Source organism: Amblyomma americanum, chromosome 8 (assembly GCF_052857255.1).
Source record: "Amblyomma americanum isolate KBUSLIRL-KWMA chromosome 8, ASM5285725v1, whole genome shotgun sequence".
NCBI lineage: Eukaryota > Metazoa > Arthropoda > Arachnida > Ixodida > Ixodidae > Amblyomma > Amblyomma americanum.
In genome coordinates, this window is record NC_135504.1 from 160477903 (window position 1) to 160501738 (window position 23836).

The 23836-nt window shown below is 46.6% G+C and overlaps 1 protein-coding gene across 1 annotated transcript in view; it reads left to right on the forward strand.

Moving 5' to 3' along the window:
- Nucleotides 1-919: 919 nt before the first annotated feature.
- The window catches only part of LOC144102132 (crustacean hyperglycemic hormone-like), a 133957-nt gene continuing 111040 nt past the window's right edge, over nucleotides 920-23836 (forward strand). The window contains exon 1 of the mRNA XM_077635432.1: nucleotides 920-1017. The gene's annotated coding sequence lies outside the window, so the exon portion shown is untranslated. The remainder of the gene's footprint in view (nucleotides 1018-23836) is intronic.

The following is a 23836-nucleotide window of genomic DNA, read 5'->3' on the forward strand; positions in this document are numbered from 1 at the left end:
AGGTTGTTGCTCCGGATGGAGCCGTACAAGCCCAACTCAGGCTTTGAAGTGTTCGCTTCGTGTGATATATTCCTGAATTGAGTACGGTATTATTATTATTATTATTATTATTATTATTATTATTATTATTATTATTATTATTATTATTCCCGAAGGGGGGGGGGGTGAGCCCTCTTGCAATCCCTCCATTCACACAGAGAAGTTGTCTCAAGTTAACGTAAGAAGTTGAACGTAAGAAGTTGTTTTTGTAATGCTGTTCTTTTTATTCAGATTTTTGAAATTGCCAAAGGCTAAACACTTTGATTGTAACTTATTATCAATTTGTTCACGCTGTATTGATAATATATTGTATGTGCAACTGAATGCGCATCTGAATGGTTGTGGACCTTAATTTTTTCTATAATTGTAGTGGAAGAGGTGTTTACTTTTCCTCAATATTTGCTTTCCGTGAAGGATATGTGCTGATGGTCTGCTCTTGACCAGCAAACGGGAGAGACAGTAAGGCTACTTAAAAGCAGGCTTACTTCAATACCCTCATGTACGATGTGTACGATATATGAAAACCAACTGAGCTTCTAATTCAAAATAATTATAGCTCGGTGGTAAGAAGTCTGTGTCGGGCATTAAGAAATAAGCCACGAAAAGCAAGAAGAAACAGCTATCTATTGTATATTCTGAGGAAACGGGTCTTAAATATGCCACAGACTGCACACGAATTATAAGGCAGTCACGAGTTAGAAGAAAGGGGTCAGTTGTTTAAATGGAAAGATGGGAAAGTGGTAACAAAAAGAAAATAAACAAGAAGATTCATTGCACTATATCTCAAGCGAGTCTGAAACGAAAGTGATGCAAAAAATCTGCCAGAAGAAATGAAATACGAAGCAACGACAATAAACAGAAAGAGTTTACGTGTAATAAGGGCGCAAGCATCCAGACGTGGGGAAGACGCGAGTTTCTGCTGATGTGGCACAGACCTGTCACCACCATCTCTGCATAGGACCTCGTCGCCAGGAAAAGGTAACCTGTCCATTGTCAGCGACGCGGCGCCGCGCGTCCAGGCCTCGTGAGAGAAATAGACGTGCACAGAAGGAGGCAAGGAAGTTCCTGGCGCACAATCGGCATGGTTGAAGGGGGCACAGATTTTGTCTCTTTTTGCTCCCTGCTACCCAGAAGATATGAAATGGTGCTACCATGAACTTTTGCAGGACTTTCTCTGGACTATTCAGTTACGTCGCGCATATTTACATTGTTTTTCCTCACGGCAAAAAATGTTATTTTTGAGTTGTTTTTTCTCTGCAGTCTCTATGATAGGTGAGCAAGCGGGTGGGCTGCTAGTGAGGACATAAGGGGCCAGCTTTCTTGGCGAGTTCAGCAAAGCCCGAAAAGAAATAATTTCGTGAAACCGGAAAGGGACAACCTTTGTCCATGTCCTCTCCGCATGCGTGGACGCACACGATACGCCGCGGGACATGTTATGCCGCGTCGCGCCCTTTGTCCCCAATCGGCGCCGCCGGTCCTCAATGGTGAACTTGTGTCTCTTGCCATGTTTCTTTCAAGGCTTAAACATGGATATGGGTTAGCTCGCACGCCAGTTCTCACGCTGCTTGCTGAACTTCAAATTGACTACTCGTTGGAAGGAGACGGAGTGTGGAGCCTGGGCGGGCCAGTCTGCAAGCTTGACGGTGCCAGTTGCACCGTCACGCTTGCAGACTGGCTCGCGCAGGCGCCGCAGCCACAATCGACATATCGGCCTGCAGGAGCAATGGGGTCGTCGCGTCTTGCCAGCAGAAAGCATTGAAGGCTCGGGGGCTGTGGCCTTCCAGAACTCAGTTGGAATTTCGGTAGATAATGTTTTAAGATTACTAGAATACTACTTGCAGGTAACTTTTATCTCTCATGACAACCGGTTTTTTCTGCAGCGTAAAGGAATCTGTATAGGCTCGTGTGTAGCTCCGATTTTATGTGACATGTTTTTATCTTCAATTGACCGCCTTCTTGCACAGACTTTTCAAGGGGGGCCAGTTTTTAAAGTTTTTAGATATGTTGATGACTTTTTAATTATTTTAAGACCAGGGAACTCTACATCCCTTGACCATATTGTTTCATTGGTTTTAAATACTTTTAATCGACTTGGGAAAGGTTTAGTTTTTACCCATGAACTACCTGAAAGTCAGGCGTTGCGTTTTTTAGACCTCAAGCTTTTGTTCTGCCGAGACCATATTTGCTGGATGTACTCCCCCCGAGCCAACAAAGAGCTCCTCAGCTACGACTCGGCTCATTCCAAGGTGGTTAAACGAGGTATTGCGTCGCTTTGCCTGGAGTCTGAGCTTCAAAAATCTTGCCCTCATAAAATTCAACAGAGTGTCAATGATCAGGTTGAGCGACTTCTATCTGCAGGCTTCCCTGGCCCGGTCATTTCAGCTGCTGCTGAAACCCTCCTGCAGAAGCACAAAGGCGCCCAAAAAAGGTCTGAGCCCCCTTCTTCGACGCCGGTGGTGGTCCCTTACGTACACCAACTCACGCACAACCTAAAAAAAGTGGCGGGCAGGCACCGTGCGCCTTTGGTGTTCTCAGCACCCAATAAGCTATCTAAGCTATGCCCCCGCATCATGGGTTGTGCCGGCAGGGGCTGCAACAAAAAACATGGGATCGCCTACACCAAATGTGCAATAGGAGTGGTGTACTGCATTCCCCTCTCATGTGGGGCTTCATACGTTGGCCAAACTGGCCGCTGTATTAATGACCGGCTACGGGAGCATGCCAAAAACATAGAAAACAAAGACACTAGTGCTAATATCGTGCGTCACATTGCTTCGTGCACGTGTAGGGCAAGGTTGGAGAAAACCACGGTTCTAGGCAAGAGCGGCAATGATAAGGCTTGGCTCGTTCTAGAGGCTTATTATATCCGAAAGCTGTCCGATCGTTGTGTCAGTTACACGTCTGTACACGTTTATTCATCGGAATGTGCCCTTTTATATTCTTTTTTTGATTAACTTGTGCGCATGTCTGATGTGCGGTTTGTGTGATTGTGCGGTTTGTGTGCCTTTTCCACGCGCATGCTCGACAATTCTGTTCCTATATAACTCCTGTACCTCAGCATGAATAAACAGTTGGTAGTAGCGCTCGTGAACCTGTTTTTGTGTTTCCTTACACTGTCCGTCGTCCGGTTTTTTTGCGCTTCCAAGTTTACAACATGCATCACCAACTAGCCCGGCAGCTTGCTCTCCTGCCAGCAGCTGATTTCGTTCACTCAAGCCAGGATAGAGAGCAGCTCAATCGTGGCGCGCGAATGCACTAGTCACGTGATTTTTTCGTATTTCGCCGGCTTTCTTTGGAGCTCAGAAAAGAGATACAGGTCAGGCTTTCTTTATCGAAAATAAATGAAATGGGGATTACTGAAGGTGTTTTCCAAAATTTCTATTCACATTTGCTGTTAAAGTGAATAATCACGCATTTAAAAGTTATCCTAATTGCTAATTAATTAATTGCAAAATGAAAAATTGCCTATGATGCGCATGCCGGTTGGTAGCTGTATGTAAGAGTTTTCCCTGACCTAACTCAAATATCTTATTTTTGAACCCTTGGCTAAAGTTAGCCTGGACACCCTCTATAAGAGAGGCATGTTAACATATGGTTCAATAAAACTTGTTGCTGGGCGAGTTGGTGGCACGTACTTGAAAAAAGATGTAGCGCAAAAGAGACGAGCATGGGAGGGAGACACGACAAGTACGAACGCTTCGTCCTTTTCGTGTTTCCCTCCCGTGCTCGTCTTTTTGGCGCTACATCTTTTTTCAAGTAGGTTAACATATTTAACATTTCTTGAACATGGAGAAAAAAGGGAAAGAGCAAATACAACACAGACAAGCGAAAAAATTACAGCAAGATGCAGAAATTGATCGAAGTAAACTAACAGCAATGAACAATCAATGAGAAAATGTACAAAAAGAAAAAGTCGCTGTGGTTTAGCTCTGGATAAACATGGAGTGGCGAGAAAGCTACATATGGCCGAGTGCAACTCATTTAGTCGAATTGCAAAGTCAGTCTTTCGCCGCTCCATTTTGCTGGGCGTACATTCTTCATTTCCGTCTCTAGACATGGATTCGCTCTCTGCCCCTCTCCACTCCCCTCCACTTGACACGCGCATGCGCACAGCTGTTGCAGCTTGGTTCCGCCGGCGAGTATAGAGGTTATGTTCGCACTCACGCACGCAGACAATGGTGGCTTAGGGGGGGGGGGAGGGTGATAGCAAAGCGCTATAACTGGCTCATTGAGAGGCACCTCAACGGCACTGTGCAGGGGGAGGGGTGTGTATAGGGATAGTAGAGGGGAGGCGGGTCAAGGAGGAGAGGAAGGTAAGGTAAAGGGGAGGGCACTGAACTCAGTTCACTTCCAGGTGGATTCACTGGAGGGGGTATAGTTTAGCGCGAAGGTTCGCCTTCTAGGCGAAGATCAGCACTGCACGCAGGGCGCGACACACAGATAATGTCGGGCCGGATGGGAAGAGAAAGTGTTCCAAAGTTTCGGAGGCGAGCCCCAGTTTTTGGTAGGAAGACTTTAGGGTGGAACGGGCACAGGTGAGTCCCGCACACTCACAGAAGAGATGGGATAGGGTTTCACAGACACCACACATAGTGCATTTGTCACTGGTGAAGCCACGGAGACGATGGAGGCGTTCGGCTGTCCATACACATCCTATACGGAGATGAAGGAGGAGGATATATTCCGCGCGTTCAAATTCTCGTTCGGGAATGCGACGGGGGGAGCATCGGTAGCCACCTTGGCGTCGGGACGATGAAGGGCCACATGTTTTTTAATGATGAGTCTAGCACACTCATATGGCCTGACTGCACTTGTTAGAGGAACTGTTGGGTCATGGGCCTGCTTGGCTAGTTGATCGGCAGTTTCATTTGCCGATATGCCTAAGTGGGCAGGAATCCACACGAGTGTTATGTCGCAGCCGCGTTCGGAGAGAGCAGCCAGCTTGTGGTCCAGGAGGCGGAGAGTGTATCCGCCCTCGTCGGCGTGTTTTATTGCGAGGAGCGCTGATTTGGAGTCGCTTAAAATGGCGGCCCTTCTGATGTCTGGCAGCTCCGAAAGGAGGTCTGCGGCCAAGTGAATGGCGGCTAGCTCTGCTATTGTGGACGATTCCGGGGTGGGGAGTCTGCACTGCTTGTGGTGCGACAGGGCAGGGAAATGCAGGCGGCAGCAGCGGATCGACCATTGTCCATAACCGAGCCATCCGTATATACGAGGAGGCAGCCCTCTAGGTCCTCGTCGATCTTTTCAGCGACGAGTTGCTGAAGTCCACCGTGAGGCATCTGGCGTTTGCATGTAAGGCCTGATAGGGTGGTGCAGACTCGTGGGGGCCTGCGGCATTGTGGTGCTTGAGGGTGAGGACCGAGTGGCGGGGAGCACCAAAGATTTCTTTGAAGAGGTTGACGTTGCGGCCGAACCAGGTCTCGGGTCTGTCTTGGAGGTAAGTGAGGAGTTCTTTGCACTCGGGAGCACTGTGTATGCGTAATGCATGCCGTAGGGCTGTCTGTTGCGCACGGAGAGACGAAGGCGAAGTGTTTGTCTTTGCGTAGGTGGGCCCTATTTGCGAGCTACGTGGGAGGTCATAGACGCTTCGGACAAAGGTGCGGTGGTCTATGTCCAGCCTTCGCCATTTTCCTCTCGAGAGTCTGACAATGGGCAGGGCGTATAGGACCTTAGCCCACGCAAGTGCCTCGTAGATGCGGGAGCATAGTGTTGGGGAGCAGCCTGCGCCTTTAGCCAGGAGGGGTCGACAGATGTTAGAGATGCGTGTCATCTCTTTCCGTTGCTTGAGTATGGCTGTGCTCCAGCTGAGTCTGGCGTCGATGTGGAGCCCCAGATACTTCACAGATGTGCTCCAGGGAAGAAGGGTGTCACCGATGCGGAGCTGGGGGCTGCGGCAGCGGGCAGTGCTCGGGCGCTTGTGCACAAGGAGTGCTTCTGACTTGGCAGGTGATAGCTCCAGGCCAATGCCTCTGAGGTGTTCAGTCACTGCATCTAGGGCTTATTGGAGGGCTCTGCGGGCGCTAGCTGCTCTTGCAATGGGTGCGGTCACAAAGATGGCAATGCCATCGGCGTACACTGCGACACGAACACTGTGGTGCACAGGTTTGGGGAGGCAGGATGGGAGTCGTGCCAGGGTCAAGTTAAAGAGGAAGGGACTTAGCAAACTCCCCTGGGGGACACCACACAACACATCACGAGGAGCACTTAGTACACCGCGCACTTTAACACGGAAGGAGCGGCCGCTGAGAAAGCCCCTGAGGTAGCGCAGCATGTTCTCACACACCCCGAGGGCACAAAGGGCATCTATGACGGCAGAATGTTGGACGAGGTCGAAGGCGCTCCTTATGTCGAGCAGAACCAGATACCCCACATGACCGCTGGCAAGTCCGCTCTCGAACGTGACGACGGCATCGGCAATGCAGTCTGCTGTGGCGCGGTGTCGTCGAAAACCGCTCTGTTGCGGCGCTAGGGTTTGAGTGGAGTCGGCCAGCCAGTGTAGTCGACGAAGGACCATGGCCTCCATAGTCGTACCAGCCGCGGAGGTTAGTGAAATTAGCCTGTAGGAGCACAAGTTGTTAGCTCGCTTGCCGCATTTGAAAACAGGGACTACTATGGTGCAGATCCACTCCTGCTGGAAATTTCTGCTGTGCCAGACATTGTTAAACGCGTCCAGTAATAGGCTACGCTGATGGTGGTCGAGGTTACGCAGCATTTGCTAAGTTATGCCGTCAGCGCCAGGTGCGCTGCGGCGTTTAGAACGGTCAAAGACAGTCGTCTGGGGGGTAGGGATGGTGTGGCGTGGGGGAGAGGCCAGGGTAGTTGCGAGTCCGTTTGCCGAGGAGGCAAATTCGTCTGCTAGGAGGTTGGCCAGAGATAATGTTGTTATGCCGCGTGTGACGGCAATGACCATGACCTGACAATAAATTATATTAGTGTGGAGCATTGCATCGACGATGCGCCAGACGCGTGGTTGGCGTCGCGAGTCGTTAAGGGAGGCGCAGAGGTTAGCCCAACTCTGGCGGCGGCGACATTGGGCGTGTCTCCTGCAGCGGGCAACTAGTCTGTTATAGATTGTCCACAGTTCGGGCCTGTTTGCGGGGATAGCTCGGCGTTGAGCGACACGGCGTGCAGCACGTAAGTTCAGTAGTTTTATGTCTGGCACAGGCGTGCCCGCAGGGATACTGCACGTAACGGTTGCCTCGCGCGCGCTCATTGCCACATGGGAGAAGAAGTCACCATCATGAGGTTCGGCACTGCTAAGTTTGCGGAAGTGGTCCCACTTCACCACACTGTAGGTGCGTTTCGGGGCAGGGTTTGACCTGGTAGGGATGACCTCGATGGGGTAGTGGTCTGAGCCGAGGGTACCGGCGCTCGCACCCACGTGTAGAGGCCGGCGCATCGCTCAGAAGCAAGTAATAAATCGATAGCAGTGGCAGCCGTTGGTCGCACATAGGTTGCTTGGCCAGTGTTTAAGACTAGGAGGTTAGCACTTATGATAGCATTGAGAACTTTGTTCCCATCGGCATTGTTCCAGCGGCAACCCCACACAGTGTGGTGTGTGTTGAAATCACCACATATTAGGCATTCGCGGCCGAGACGGTGCGCTAGGTGCGCTATAAAGTTAGCATCATAGGTGTGGTGCGGGCGCACGTAAGCGCTGGCAACAACTGTATCGGTATTTCCGATGCGAACCCTAACCGTGGCACACTCCACCGTGCTGTTGCAAGTCAGAGACAGGGAGAACAGCATGACAAAGGCTGCGCCGGACATACACTACAGTTCAGTGCGATCCGGGAGGGTGGCTAACATCGGCACAGGGGGAAGCACAGCACACAGTGGAACCACACACGCTGGGGAATGACGTATTAGCTAGCATGAAATTTCTGTTTATCACGGTAATGCGTTCTGTTGTGCATATGACTGTGTTTTCGGGCAGAGAATTCCACAAGACTTTTGTGTGGGAGAATGATGAGCTATTCACTGCTAGGGTGCGGGTAGGAATGCGTGTTGAAGACTGGCTGTGATTTAAACGGGACGATATTCTTAGAGGTGTTGTAAGAAGTTCGTGTCTCGACCATGGGTGATAAGACGCATGAAGGCACGGATGAGATATAAGATGGCGTGATGCCAGAAATGGGTGGGGGTGGTGAAAGCATTTATTAAACAATGAGATAGGGTGAAGCCCGTGGGACCCACTAAACTAGATGTTGTCCTTAGTCAGGGACGTCATTGGTCGAATCCGCCGCTCGAGCAACGCCAGCACTGAGGAGATTGGGCAGATCCCAAGGTCTCAGCCTACCAGCAGAACCCCAATCTATCCTCTATTTCCCACGCCCTCCGAGAGGACCGGGAGGCGCCCTGTTCTACAGGTCCGGATACAAGCGATGGAAGTTCGAAGTATTTTTTTAACGAGGTGGCGCTGAATTGTTTTGAATAGGTAAACGTGATAAATCGTGGAGCGCGGTTTTCAACGGCTTGAACGTCCGGCAAACTGCACTGTGATGCTTGATGAATCATGGAGCGTTATTTTGCGTTTGCTTGCTGGAGACGTGGAGACTAACCCGGGGCCTCCCCCTACTTAACCTCTACCCGATGACATTAAAAACCTGTTACAAGACATGAAGGGACCTCTGCAGACTTCTATGGAAAATATTTCCGCATCACAAAATCAACTCAGTAACACAATGAATCAAAGGTTCACTGCACTTAATTTGATTTAATTTAATTTGATTTATGGGTGTTTAACGTCCCAAGGCGACTCAGGCTATTGGGACGCCGTAGTGAAGGGCTCCGGAAATTTCGACCACCCGGGGTTCTTTAACGTGCACTGACATCGCACAGTACACGGGCCTCTAGAATTTCGCCTCCATCGAAATTCAACCTTCGCGGCCGGGATCGAACCCGCGTCTTTCGGGCCAGCAGCCGAGCGCCATAACCACTCAGCCAACGCGGCGGTTCACTGCACTTAATTATACCCTCAAGGTTGTAGCTCAGCACACCGAAGAATTATATCTTCTGTCTCTGCACAAGAAAAGAAATTTTGAGGACAGAAGCCGACGCCGTAACCTAATAATTTTCGGACATCTTGAGGAAGACGATGAAAATCCTACCACCTTGAAGGAAAACATACTTGATCGAATCATTAGCCGTAAGCTGGTTGTAACAGTTACGAGCGCCGGAAGGGTGCACAGACTGGGTAAAAAGAAATGTGATAAGCTCAGACCAGTGACACTAAACTTCTATGACTACAACGAAAAGATGCGTGTACTGGCAACACTGTTCCAAGGTGAAGGAATAGAAAATTTTAATTTACTATGATATTTTTGCAAGGCCACATTAGATAAGCGCGCCAATGTTTGGAAGTACGGTAAGGAGTTCAAATACATGGCCAGCAATATATCTCTTGATTACGATAGCTTCGTGTAGATAATGATGTCTACTTTTGGGATGAAGTCAACTCGAAAGTAGTGAAATTGCACCAACCTAATACTGCTAAAGGAATCATATGATTCAAATCCAAATTGCTACGATTTTCTTTATTAAATGAAAAAAGTCTTGCTAACAAGCATGTTAGCTTCAAGATTTTATGTTCCTTCACGTTCCATATAGTGGCAGTTAATGAAACATGGATGTCATCCCAAATCAATCACTATTAAATTGTGCTCCCTTCCGATAAGATAGTGAGGCGAGACAGCGATGGGCGAGGAGGTGGAGTCTCAGTGATAGTAAAAAAAGATCTTGAATATGACTTAGTCGATCATATTACCGACCACGAAAGCATTTGGTGCAAAATCAGTTATCGCGACTTTTCCACTCTACTCGGCATCGTTATAGATCCCCCCGAAGTCCGGTATCCTTCATCACAAAACTTACTCATCATCATGACTGCTTAATAAGACCTAATCGAAAATTCGTGCTAGCCGGTGATTTAAATTTGCCTGGTATAAACTGGAGTTTCGAAGTCTCAAAATAGCAGAAATGCATGATGCCGAGAGTGCACGTCTGCTCCTTGATCCAGTTTTTTCTCATGACCTAACACAGCTGGTTACTACTCCCACACGTTTGACAGAAACAACTGCAACGTTCCTTGATCTCATATTTCTTAAAAAAAAATGTCTGAAGATTGTAATGTGTCTATAAATGAAGGCATCCCGAATATAAGTCAGTTCATATAAATTTAAACGCACACGGGAGCCAAGTACCTCCTTCTCAGAAAACATTTCGTGATATTTCGGCTGGAGATGACGAATCGGTTATTGATACCTTGCCCTTTAATTCCCCAGTTCGAACACCGAGGAGACGTCTCGCTCGTTTCGAACAGGTTCACGACTATGGTCATGAGATGCATGAAGAGACTTATTCCTGTCCGGCGTAAGAAAACGATTCATCACAACCTTTGGATCAACCATGGTATCATCCACCTAAAGCGGCGCTTAGCACAAAAGCGGAAAGCAAAATGTTGTGATGCTGACCCGCGTGCTCTCTCTCTCTCTCTCTCTCTCTCTCTATATATATATATATATATATATATATATATATATATATACACCCAGTAAACATAAATACCCACGAGAGCAGCAGATTGGACAGCCGTCGCCGTAGCTCAGTTGGTAAGAGCACCGGACGCGATATTCGGAGGTCGTGGGTTCGGATCCCACCGGCGGCATGGTTGTTTTTCTGCTGCTTTATTAGTAATTTTCTTTAAGCAATTTATTAATCTAAGAATTATTATCCTACTGATAAGCATAACACATTAAAATTAAAAAAAAAATTAACGTTCCCCTATGCACCTTGGTATCGGTGACTGTTGGCTCCCTTCATAAATTTGTCAAACGGGCCCCTCATTTCCTTTGACTTGTCTGCTATATATATATATATATATATACTCCGAACAACAATACATGGTGTCCGCGGAGAGAGGCTAATGAGACTAAGATGTCTCCTGACGAGGCCTACCACCCGCATTACACGTCGGTGCAGATGGTACGCAGTAACATATCAGTGAGAACAGTGGTACATCAAACACAGCGAGAGAGGTATTCAACATAAGCAATTACACAAGCACTGGTCAGGCATAAAATAATACTGAAGAAGTCATCAACACTGAGCGATAGTAAGTGGTGTAGATAAGAAAAACACATTCGCACAGAACAGTAGGAATAACAATGAAATGCAGCAGGTATGCATAACAAAATTTCACACGGGCGTGGGTGTTCAAAAGATGGCTCATTTTCTTCTTGAATTGGTGAATCGTGACACTCTCCTGGGCACGAGCAATCAATGTTGGATATGTGTTGCATAAAACTGTTATTTGGCGGTTTGTAGTCTGGGTGCCGTAACTAGTGTGAGACCTAGAACCAATCAAAGAAGTTGTGCGCAAGTGATTTGTGATTTCTGTATTCAGATAAGAACGAGAGAAAGATTCAAAGTCATGCTTTATTTTTTAGTAGATTAGGAGTGCTAAGTAGTGTTTGTAGCATAGAAAAAACAGTAACACCTTACAAAAGGTAAACGCGCCATTAGTACTAACAGGATATCTACCCAAAATGCGCAAGGCTCTTTTTTGTAGAGAGAACAACCCATTCGTGCCAGTTTTATTACATGTTCCCCGCACTAAGAGACAAAATGAGAATGAATAAGAGAAAAATATAACTTTTTTTTTGCACGGAATGGAAGAAGATAAATGAATTCGTTTACTTAACCCAATTGATCTTGATATTCGTGTCCGCAGACTGGTGACGTGATCGGTCCAGCCAAAGTCACTGCGGATACGAACTCCTAGAAACTTATGAGAATTCACCTGCTCAATTTCTGTGTTATTTAAATAAAGTCGGATATTATGACCAAGCGCCTTACTTTAGTGCGCAAACCACATATTTAGTTTTTTTTTGTGCTTAGTTCAAGCTTATTGGCATCAAGCCATGTCCGCAGCTCATTAAGCCAGGTATTGGATTGATATTCAAGCAAGCTAAGGTCGGACCGGAAAAGAAGGCATTGGTGTCATCAGCGTAAATTACCATATTTGAAGTTCAGTGTATATTTAAAATATCATTAATATATAAACTGAAAAGTAGAGGGCCGAGCATAGAGCCTTGTGGTACACCGAATTTTATTATACCTGTGTTGAATTTTAGCTCCTGTAGCCATGTAGACTGCCTCCGTACTGTAAGATAGCTTTCCAATAGGTTGTGTGCAATAGCGCGAATTCCATATTTTCTAGTTTTAGTTATGAGATATCGTGTTTAATTGAATCAAAAGCTTTGCGAAAGTCTAGAAATATTGCGATGGTGGAAAGCTTTTGTTCGAAGTTAGAAAGAAAGCGATCTTTTATGTTCAGTAGAGCAGTCTACGTGTATTTACCAGCCTGGAATCCATAATGCTCTTTGCATATTATGTTTTTTTTATGTAGGAAGTTTTGTAATCTTTTATATACCACACGTTGTGTGATTTTAGAAAACAGTGGCAATATCGAGATAGGGCGTAGTTGTTCATATCATTTTTATCACCTCCCTGGGAGATTACAGTAACTCGAGCTGAATTCATCTTATCAGGGAAGATACAAGTCAGGAGCATTCAGTTGCACATATGCGTTAAAGGTGGACCAATGCTTCTGATAGCTGCTTTTACTGGTACCGTACTTATATTGTCATCTCCTGGTGAACATTTGTTTTTAAGGAAATTAACGATAGCTACGACTTCTTCAAACGCGGGGGTCAGAAATAGAGACTCGTTCACAGCAACTAGTTTCCATTTAAAGCTCTATAGGTGACAAATTATACTTATTTTTAGCACAACCACGACAGGGACACAGAGAACAGAGACAAGGTGATGGGCGACGCGCGCCTACTGTGATGTGACAAGCGCCTGCATTAGGAAAATGTTCATTAAATGTATTAACAAGTGTTACACCAGAGCAGGAAGTTCGATCAATCAGTATATCGGAAGGCAGACGAGGTTTCCCACTGGATATCATGCCATTTACAGCGTTCCAAACTTGTTTGGGTTTGCCCCATATTGAAGCAAGTTTTTTTTCATAATAGGCAGTTTTGGCCTAATTTAGACCGAGATTTAATTTGTTTCTGAATTTCTTAAATTCTTCGATATCTGTTGGGTCTCTTTTTTCTAAGAAATGAGCATATAACGAGATTTTATATCGAATGCCTTTGAGAAGAACCGGCGCAATCCATTCTTTCTTAGCTTTTTTGTGCTTATGGACGGCAACCGTCGGAAATTCAATGCTGTAATTGTGTTGTACCTTTTCTAAAATATATCGTACGCTACGGACGGATCATTTTCCAGATGTACTTCTACCCAACAAGTTTCAGCCACAAGTGAGCAAAAATAGGCAACTCTATCATCGTTCACTGTTCGTCGCTTGTACGCAAGTTTAGCAGAGTGTTGCCTATTTGAAAATAGGCCAAGAAATGGCATACGATCGCTTATGGCTGATGAAAAGATACCTGTGGTAACTGGATGCGGGGAAAAATTTTTAAAACGGTGATCAATGAGTGTTTGTGTTTACTGACTTATTCTGGTAGGCAGGTTGATAACCTTTTGGCAACCATGTAAGAAAATGAATTCAAGTAGTTCAGTCTGCATCTGGTTTTTCGCAAGTAAATCAACGTTCATATCCCCAAATATAATGACACGCCACCTGTTTTGATTGGCTAAATTACAAATACAAATATCGTTATTTAAACATCAGGGATGTTAGGGGGCACCCAAAAAGCTCATGACTGGCTTGACAGAGGCGCGCAGCCCCGTGCATAAAAACCGGCAGCAACATAACACGGAAAGAACAATACAAAGAAAAGACTACAGTACATAGGTAAACATCATATTCAATAAAAAAAAATTAGTGAACATCCTCATGCAATAATAAATAAGTGAAGTCGGTAGAATTAACACGAAATGTTCAAAAACACTGAAGAATGCAAAACGAAGAATAACAATAAGAAGAGAAAAAGGAAGAAGGGGGGAGCAAACTTGCAGTAAGAAAAAAAAACGTACCATTGGGTCCTCAGGGCTCATTGCGCCGATTAAGAAGAGTTGTAATGATATGTCGGAGCATTTGACGACCGTAATTAGTACGAAAGGATGGCACATACCAGACGTCGTTGTTACGTGTTGGGTAATAAATAGCTTTGGCCGTAAGTTAGCTGCGCCATCAATGAATGTGTCATGATTGTTCCGTCTTCTTTCATATCGTTTACTTAGCAATAAATTATATAGATCATCATTTGGAGTTGCTTCTAATGATGGGAAAAGAGGTTGGGTGTGAGCAGTAAACGGGGCATTTGCAATGATACCAATGGCATTTTCTGTATTTTCTGTAACATATGTATTTGAGCATGTTGTTGTACCCCACACCAGATGATAGTAAGAAAGTTTAGAGAGAAATAGTGCATTATAAACTAAAATTGTGACACTCAGAGGTAGTAAAGAGGGGACACTGTATAACATGCCTGTGCATTTTGCAAGTTTTTAAACCAGATTGTCGATGCGTATGTCCCATGAAAGATTGCACTGCAGTGTCACACCTAAGACACTTTTTTGACGCCGCTGTTTCAATGCTTTGAGAACCTAGCGTTAGGGTAGGTGAATGTTCTAGTGGCTTGTTCTTAGGTGTAAAAACTACAGCTTTAGTTTTGGTACTGTTAATTTTCAATGAACATTCAGCACTCCATTCGGCCAATTTGCGCAGAGTTTCATTAGGTTTTAATGTCAAGTCACTAAGTGTTTTTAGCCCTAAAAATGCGCTGACGTCATCTGCATACATTATACATTTAGCGCTGTTGTGAATGGGCACAATGTTGTTAATATATATGTTAAACAGCGTAGGTCTAAGAATACTGCCTTGCGGCACGCCAGAATGAATGGATCTGAAGTGCGATGAAGAACTGCAAATTACATCCAGTTGCTGGCGGTGCTCTAAATATGTTAATAAAAGAATAAGGAATGTGCCGCGAAATCTATTGTGCTCAAGTTTAAGGAATAATATTTCGTGATTTATAGAGTCGAATGCTTTGGAAAAATTCACGAAAACCCCGAGACTTAGTTCATTTCCTTCAAATGACTAATGCAATTTCCTTCATGGTTAACAACGCTATTTCTGTTGATTTTTCTGCGGCACGCCCAAACTGAAAGCTAATATAACTTGACGTTTTTTAATGAAGCTTCTAATGCGCACTTATAAAAACTTGTCAAAACATTTCGAAAAAACTGGCAAGATCGATATAGGTAGGAGTAGGAGAAATTTATTTCGTCTCCTGTTGGCAATCTGTAGCTTTTTAGGGAATGTTCCTGAGGAAAATGCCAAATTTATTATGTATTCTAATAACGATGCAAGTATATGGGATGTGTACTTCGATGGCAATATTTGTAGGTCGTCAATATGCTTTAATTTTACTATTTTTCAGGCACTGTAGGACCTACAGAACTTCGTTAGTTGTAACAGGGGTTAAAAACGCGGTTTCGCTAACCTTATGACTCATGCTGCTGGGGTATTAGTTGGGTTGCGTGCCGTCTGCAATGGACACGAAGAAATTATTGAAAGCATATGCTAGTTGAGAACCGGACAATTTAGTGCCATGTGTGACTGTTTCATCTACTATAATCTTCTCTTTTAAGTTCAGCAAATTATTGAGTCTCCCCAAACAACATCAGAGAGGTTTCTTACTTCGCCGTTAAATTGGTTACTCATATAATTTCTTTTGGCTTGCCGATTGACAGTGTTAGCTTTATTTCTCGCAGCCTTAAACTTCTTCAGATAGTCAATATCTTTTCTTTTTAGAAAGCGCTTAAAAAGTATGTTTTTAATTCGTATCGCCTTTGGGCGTTCCTTAGTTATCCAGGGCTTACGCGCCTTCAAAGCTCGCACTCTTGTTTTGTATTGAAAAGGCTCACAATACAGCTGCTTGTAGGTGGAAACAAAAATACCATAAGCTTCAGCAACATTGGTTTCCTCTTAGACGCTGCTCCAGTTTACTTGCGATAGTTTATCATAACACGTTTTTAAAGTAGTCTGGTTTATGTCTTGAATACGCATAGCAAACTTTTTTGCAGGTTTGTTAGGAGAGACTGTGAGATTTGTAATTAAATAAATTGGCAGGTGATCACTAAGATCAGCTGCAGTGCACCAGATATTGACAATTCATCACGTGCATTAGTAATAAAGGTGTCTAGTAACGTTGATATTTCGGGCGTAATGCGTGTTGGTTGATTTATGATATTGAAAAATTCGTTGGTCTCTAGTGTATAGTGTAGAACTCTTGTTGAAGTGTTGACTTTTTAATCAAGTTTATGTTCAAGTCCCCACCTATTATGAGTGTGTGTTTATGATCATTTACCCAGCTGAAGTACTCGCGTATAAAAAGGGTAAATTTGTTACTTCTTCCTCTGGGTGGTCGGTATATGACAGTAAAAAGCAAAGAATTAGATTTTAGGGTAAGCACCTCGTTTTCATCGATTACAACACAGAAATTGACAAGTAATTCGCATTTTAAGAACGTTTTCGACAGCACCCGATCTCCTCCCCCCTCTCTTGGAGCTCCGATAAAGAAAAAATGTGGAATGTTCAGGTAGATTAAGAACAGCAGAGTGGCTTTCGTACCATGTCTCAGACATCATGACGTCAAACATAAAGCTAAAGCTGGAAAGAAAGGCACATATATCGTTACGTGGCGGCCAGCCGAAGAAAGAGACACGATGATCGATGGCAATGAGATGATTTAATGGCTGCTGGCCTAGCACGAGCGCTCCTGCCCGCGCCACTGCACAGTTAGTCGTCTTCTTCGCCACACTACCCTGGGCCACCGAGCGATCGTCCTGATCGGTGACAAAGATGCGCGAAGCGGGTACGTGCTTAAGAGGATGGTTGGACAAGAACGAGAAAGGGGTGAGGTGCTGGCCGCCACGATGAATCAGATGGTTGAATGATTCCTGGTCTCGAAGCTTCCGGGCCGCAGGTCGCCAAGAGCTTACGGTCGAGGCCCCAGGGCGCGCCGAATGGCCTGGGCAGGGGAACTGTGTCGTCAAATGTAAGAGGCGTCTCGGGTCGGTGGGGTCGATAGGTCAGGTCTTCACGTCGGGTTCAGTTCGTCGTGTTGAGTGGTCTGGGTGGGGGACGGGGCGGGGGAGAATGATGGCGAGGTCTGTTGGGGTCTGAAAGGCTGGGGCACGGCCGAGCGACGCACGCCAAGAACTCATGGCTGACGCAGGACGCCGAAGCTCCCAGGACGAGGATGTCGGTGGTAGCCCGCACTTCCACCAAATGTTACGTGGCGGCCAGCCGAAGAAAGAGGCACGATAAAGATAATCGATGGCAATACGATGATTTAATGGCTGTTGGCCTAGCGCGAGCACTCCTCTCCGCGCCACTGCACAGTTCGTCGTCAGCTCTTCGTCACAATGTCATCGCTTTTGTTTCGTGCTGATCGATCATTCAGATGCAGAAATGAAATGTTACTGCTTTTGTTCTGATAACGGGTGCTCAGCTCGTAAGGTGTCAAGAAATCATAACTTGAAGCGTTCACTGATGCCATGATTGCAGAGATTCGGTATGTTGCAATCTGTTGTGTAATCGTCGCGGCTAGAGCGATAGCGGCGGCGCGACGATCGCGAGAGCTGGCTATAAGATAAGCCGCGCTGTTCGGCCACCGGGGCGATTCCACGACAAGCTGTGATGGAATAAACCACGTTCGGTTTTCCGCCCACCTGGCCTTCGGTTGCTGTCCCCGACAAACACGACATTTGGCGACGAGGATGGGATCCTGACCAGTTATACAGCAAGCCGACGTGGCAACGGATGGTTCGGCAGCGGCGGGAGCAGTGACGCAACTCGTGGGTCGACTGGGACACATCGAGCCCTTCGACGAGTCTACGAGCGACTGGCCGTCGTACGAGGAACGCTTAACGTCGTTTCTTCTGGTCAACCGTATCCCCGAGGACGACAAGGTATACGCTTTTTTGAGTCTCGTAGGCTCAAAGAGGTACAGTCTCCTCAAGTCATTGACAGCGCCAGAGTTGCCGTCAGCTAAAAGTTTCGACGTGCTAAAGAAACTTCTAGGCGACCACTTGTCACCGAAGCCGTCGGTAATTAGTGAACGCGCGAAATTTCACAGGAGAGCGCAACTCGAGAGTGAATCGATTTCGGAATATGTTGCACAGTTGTGGAAATTGGCACAGACATGTGAATTTGAATCTGCACTCGATCAGTCGCTGCGAGACCGTTTTGTTTTCGGTTTGCGCAGAGAAGATACACAGCGAGTATTATTCACGGAGGATAACAAGCTAACTTTTCAAAAAGCCGTGGAATGAGCGCTAGCCATGGAAGCAGGGAAAAAGAGCGTAGCAGAAGCGCACGCCTTTGATACGGGCGTTCCTGACGTTCACAAGGTCAGAGCCGTTGGGGAAAGCGATATGACGCAGCGAAATTTCTATCGCTGCGGGTCGACGAAGCATGCAAGCCGACTGTGTCCGCACATAGCAGCCACCTGTTTCAAATGTGATAAGAAAGGACACATTCAAAGGGTGTGCCAAGCTAACAAGCAGCAAAAGACGAAGGGTGCGCGGCGAAACTCGATGGAGATATTGGTTCCCGTTCAAGCTTCTGTGAGCATGAAGGAAATTATTTCGCCTGGTCTAGCTCCGATAAAAATTTCTGTGCACCTGGAAGGGCGGCCCTTGATCATGGAGCTCGATACAGGGGCTACTGTGTCCGTCATGTCTTTATATCAGTTTCGGCAGATGTTTCCCTCAATCAAGGTCATGCCAACGACGCTGAAGCTGCGGACGTTCCAGGGAGCCATAGTCCAGCCTGTTGGAGTCGCTCACGTGGCCGTGCAGTACGGAGAGCAGAGAGCCCAGCTGCCTCTCTACATCACGAAATAAAAGGGACTTCCGCTGCTAGGTCGACAATGGTTGCAAGCCATCCGACTCAATTGGAGCAGTATCTTCAAGCTCAACGCTATTTCCAGGTCAGATGGTTCTGCTTGTTCGAGTCAAACTGCCAGACTACGCGCACTTCTAGACAGATACCAGAGTTTGTTTCATGACGAACTGGGAAAAATTTCAGAAGAAAGAGCAGAGTTGTCGCTAAAAGATGGTAGCGTGCCGAAGTTTCTGAAGGCAAGAAGTGTGCCCTTTGCATTACAACCTGCGGTCGAGGCGAAGCTTAATAAGCTGGAAGGCATGGGAGTCATTTCACAAGTTGCGACGAGCAGCTATGCCACACCGGTTGTACCAGTAGTAAAGAAGCACGGTGGCATAAGACTATGCGGTGATTACAAGACCACCCTAAATCCTTGTCTTGAAACTGACCGGTACCCACTGCCGAGAGTCGATGAGTTGTTTGTGGCGCTCTTAGGGGGCCAAGAATTTTCTAAGATTGATCTCAACAGAGCCGATCATCAGGTGGTGGGGTCGGAGTCGTCAAGAGAGTACTTGACACTCAATACCCATAAAGGACTTTTTTCGGTAAACAGACTACCGTTCGGGGTTTCATCGGCACCATCCATTTTCCAAAGAATTATGGACACAATGTTGAAAGACCTGAAAGGCGTCAGCTGCTATTTGGACGACGTTCTCATCACTGGAAGGACGGCAGACGAGCATTTTGCAAATCTGGAAGCTGTCCTAAAGCGGTTGACGGAGCGCGGGGTTCGAGTAAAGAAAGAAAAGTGTTCGTTCTTTCAAAAAGAACTGCGCTATCTTGGTCATGTTATCAGCGCAGCAGGTGTCAGCACAACGCCAGAGAAGATAGAAGCCTTGACGAAAGCTCCCGCGTCCACAAGCAAGCAGCAGCTGCAGTCGTTTCTGGGCGTCGTAAATTACTACGGGAAGTTTGTTCCACGATTGTCTACTCTGGCCAGTCCTCTTTACAAACTGCTGCGTCGCGATCCATGGCGCTGGGATGCATAGTGCCAAGTGGCGTTCGAGGAAGTCAAAAATGCGTTGGCGTCATCCGCGATACTGGCGCATTACGACCCCGATAAGCTTTTGCAAGTGGCTTGTGACGCTTCCCAGTACGGCGTGGGTGCAGTACTTTCTCATGTTGCGGACGATGGAAGCCCTCGCCCGGTCGCTTAAGCGTCGCGCACATTAAATGACGCTGAGAAAAAATACAGACAGCTAGAAAAGGAAGCACTTGCCATCAATTTTGCTGTCAAAAAGTTTCATTTCTACATCTATGGAAGATGTTTCACATTGATCACGGTTCACAAGCCGTTACAAACCATCCTGGGGCAGAAGACAGGCATTCCACCGATCGCGGCAGCACGCTTGCAGCGATGGGCCGTCACACTGTCTGCTTACAACTACTCGCTCGTGTACAAGAAGTCCAGTGACAACGCAGAGGCAGATTTTTTTTCAAGGTTCCCTCTCCAGGGCCAGCAAGACGGCACGTCCGAAGGCGAGGAATCATTTTATGCATTGCGCCTGGAGTCGATGCCCCTATCCGCCAAAAAGATTGCGCGTGCCGCATCACGTGATCCCATGCTTAGTAAGGTGCTCCAGTTTACTAGCACAGGTTGGCCATCGTACCTACGAGATGCAACTCTAAAGCAATTTTTCGACAGACGTTTGCAGATCAGCGTGTGTCAAGGGCGCCTCATGTATGGCATGAGGGTTGTTATCCCGTCTACTTTTCGAGAGTCTGTTCTCGACGAACTGCACCAATTTCATCCTGGAATCGTGCGGAGCAAGGAATTGGCTCGCAGCTACGTCTGGTGGCCGTCAATTGATGCAGATTTGGAGACAAGAGTACGAAGTTGTCAAGCGTGCCAGCAACAACGTAAGGATCCATGTAAGGCACCTCTGCATACTTGGGCATGGCCGACCGCACCATGGAGGCGAATTCACCTGGACTTCGCGGGGCCTTTTCGAGGAACCACATTTCTAGTGGTAGTAGATGCCCACTCGAAGTGGCCAGAGGTGTTCCTCATGCGCAGCACAACGTCTGAACGTGCTGTTGCTTGCTTGCGTGAACTTTTCTGCAGATTAGGATTGCCAGAGACGGTAGTGTCCGACAATGGGCCACAACTGGTGTCCGAAGAGTTCAAGGCATTCATGCGGGACATCGGGGCCAGACAGGTCGTGACAGCCCCTTATCATCCAAACACAAATGGTTTGGCAGAACGTTTTGTGCACACATTGAAGTCGGCTCTGCGCGAATCACCTCCAGGTGAATCTGTCGAAGTGACACTTCATTATTTTTGTTGGCTTACCGAAATACGCCTCATCCTACGACAGGAGAGGCACCAGCTAACCTCTAGATGGGTAGAAGATTGCGTACTAAGCTGGATGCAATCAAGCCGACGGTGGAAGGGAAGGTGATGCGCAGTCAGTTCACCCAAATGCAACAAAGGAAAAGCCACAGAGACTGTTTTTGCATTAATGACAGTGTTTTAATTCGAAATTACAGAGGCTCGCCGAAGTGGGTTCGTGGAACTGTCCTCAAGAAAACTGGACCAGTCTCCTACAAAGTCCTGGTGAGCACGCCTCGAGGCAAGTTCTTCTGGCGTCGGCACTTCGACCAACTGCTGGGTAACACAAGCCCTAAGATGACACTAGGGTCATCCGACGTAGACAACGTGGAGGGGTTCCTGCTTTTCCCTCCAAACCAAACAGGTGACCAGCCAGCATCAGAAGAGCCGGTGCCCTTGCAGCCTCTCGAGGTCCCTCCGGCGCCCGCTCCTACATCCGAGACGTCTGCTCTTGGAAGGCGCTACCCGTCAAGAAATCGCCGTCCACCCGAGCGATACGAAGCTGGTTTTTAACTATTGTATAAGGATACAATTGCACCCTCTAAATAAAAGGGGATGAGTGTTGTGTAATCGTCGCGGCTAGAGCGATAGCGGCGGCGCGACGATCGCGAGAGCTGGCTATAAGATAAGCCGCGCTGTTCGGCCACCGGGGGGATTCCACTACAAGCTGTGATGGAATAAACCACGTTCGGTTTCCCGCCCACCTGGCCTTCGGTTGCTGTCCCCGACAAACACGACACAATCTATTAACGATAGCCGTATGAAGAAGCCAAAAGAATTAAAAAAAAAAAACGAAGCTTTGAAAAATGCAGTTGTAAATTGCAAGGGGCAAACTTATAGCATGGCACAAATACTATTATTTTGACCACGTCTGTGCACAAGTTGTACACTTTACAGGGCACAGCACAAAAGTCAGTAAGTTTTAAATCTACATCGAGAAAATAGGCACTACAGGCTCTCTTAGTACAGCGATCACACAGGTATTTACAAACCTCATTAATGGTTAGTCTACCATCGCTAGCAGAAACAAGGATTAAGGTGACGAAGCAGTAAACAGCTGTTTTAAATATGAAAGTCTCAAAATCTTTATTCCAAAAAACACAAGGCGTCCGTGTGCTGTGCGTTGTCAGTGCACGTTAAAGATCCCCAGGCGGTCGAAATTATTCCGGAGCCCTCCACTACGGCACCTCTTTCTTCATTTCTTCTTTCACTCCCTTCTTTATCCCTTCCCTTACGGCGCGGTTCGTGTCCAACGATATTTGAGACAGATACTGCGCCATTTCCTTTCCCCAAAACCAACTAATATTATTATTATGAGAAGTCATGGCGATGATGATTATTGATTTTTATGGCGCAAGGGCAGCTGAGGCCAAAGAGCGCAATGGCACAAGGTAGTTTCAATGCACTAGGTTGGGTCAAAGAACTATTTCCCAAGCATTTCACCGTAAGAAGCCGAGAACCCGGGAGGGGAAAATTTGTACCCATTGTGTCCCCGGTGGGTACCCAGCGGCACTGGGGATCGAACCCCACACCTCCCGCATGCGAGGCGGATGCTCAACCACTTGCCCACCGCTGCGGTCAAGAGAAGTATTCACATGTTTCCAGTTATTGCACTTGTCAAGGAACTATCAGTTAACTATCACAAAAATCAAGGAATGCATCAAGATTACCATGAGGGGGGCGGTATACTAAGGGTAGAGCAATGTCACGATGCAGTAAGCTAGCAACTTCAAAGTTTCCATTCACAACATATGAGTCTGTAAGAACGTCATAGGGCAAACGTTCGTATACATATACAGATATATCACCTCCGCGCTTATCTTGTCGGAACATAGAAATGTGATTGTAGCAAGGAATCTGCATAACTTCCGCATCAGAGCTATACCAAGTATCTGTGAAACTTATGACATCAAAACCACGCTTTAGTTCCTCTCATTCAGTTTCAATTTCTTCGGCCTTATTTTTGAAACTGAGTAGGATCGCACAAACTGCTGTAAAAATAACAATACAATAAAAAGGAAGCTGCTAACAAAGGCTCACAATTGTAGTCTGATTAAGAATGAAGATAATTTTCTTCTGAGTAAAGATATCTAATGGTGTGCTGGTGGGAATACAATGATCGAGGGTGATCCGTTCTCTTATTGTAAGTGGAAAAAAGGAGCATTTCAGGCAGTAAGTACGAAATATGTGCTGTTTTAGTGTTTCTGAATATTGTCACGTAGTGGTGACGGCAGTCGAAGCAGCGATGAAGACGGACGAAAGGGTCTTCTAAAAGAACTGTTTATTGGGCTGACTTGCACCCAAAGTGGACTGAATCACTCGGCGGCGGCGAAGCGACAAGCGTGCTCGGCGGTCGTCGAACAGAATGCCCGCCGCTGTCGGCCGTGCTCAATTTAAAGCTGATAGCGAACATTCGAGATAAAGGGCGCAAAGTTACTAGAACATTCCGGAACAACGTAGAATCAGCTTTGCCTGGCTGCGATCAATCGAGATAAATCTAGTCGCGTCTTGCGTCGCAAACAAAGCGATAAGGT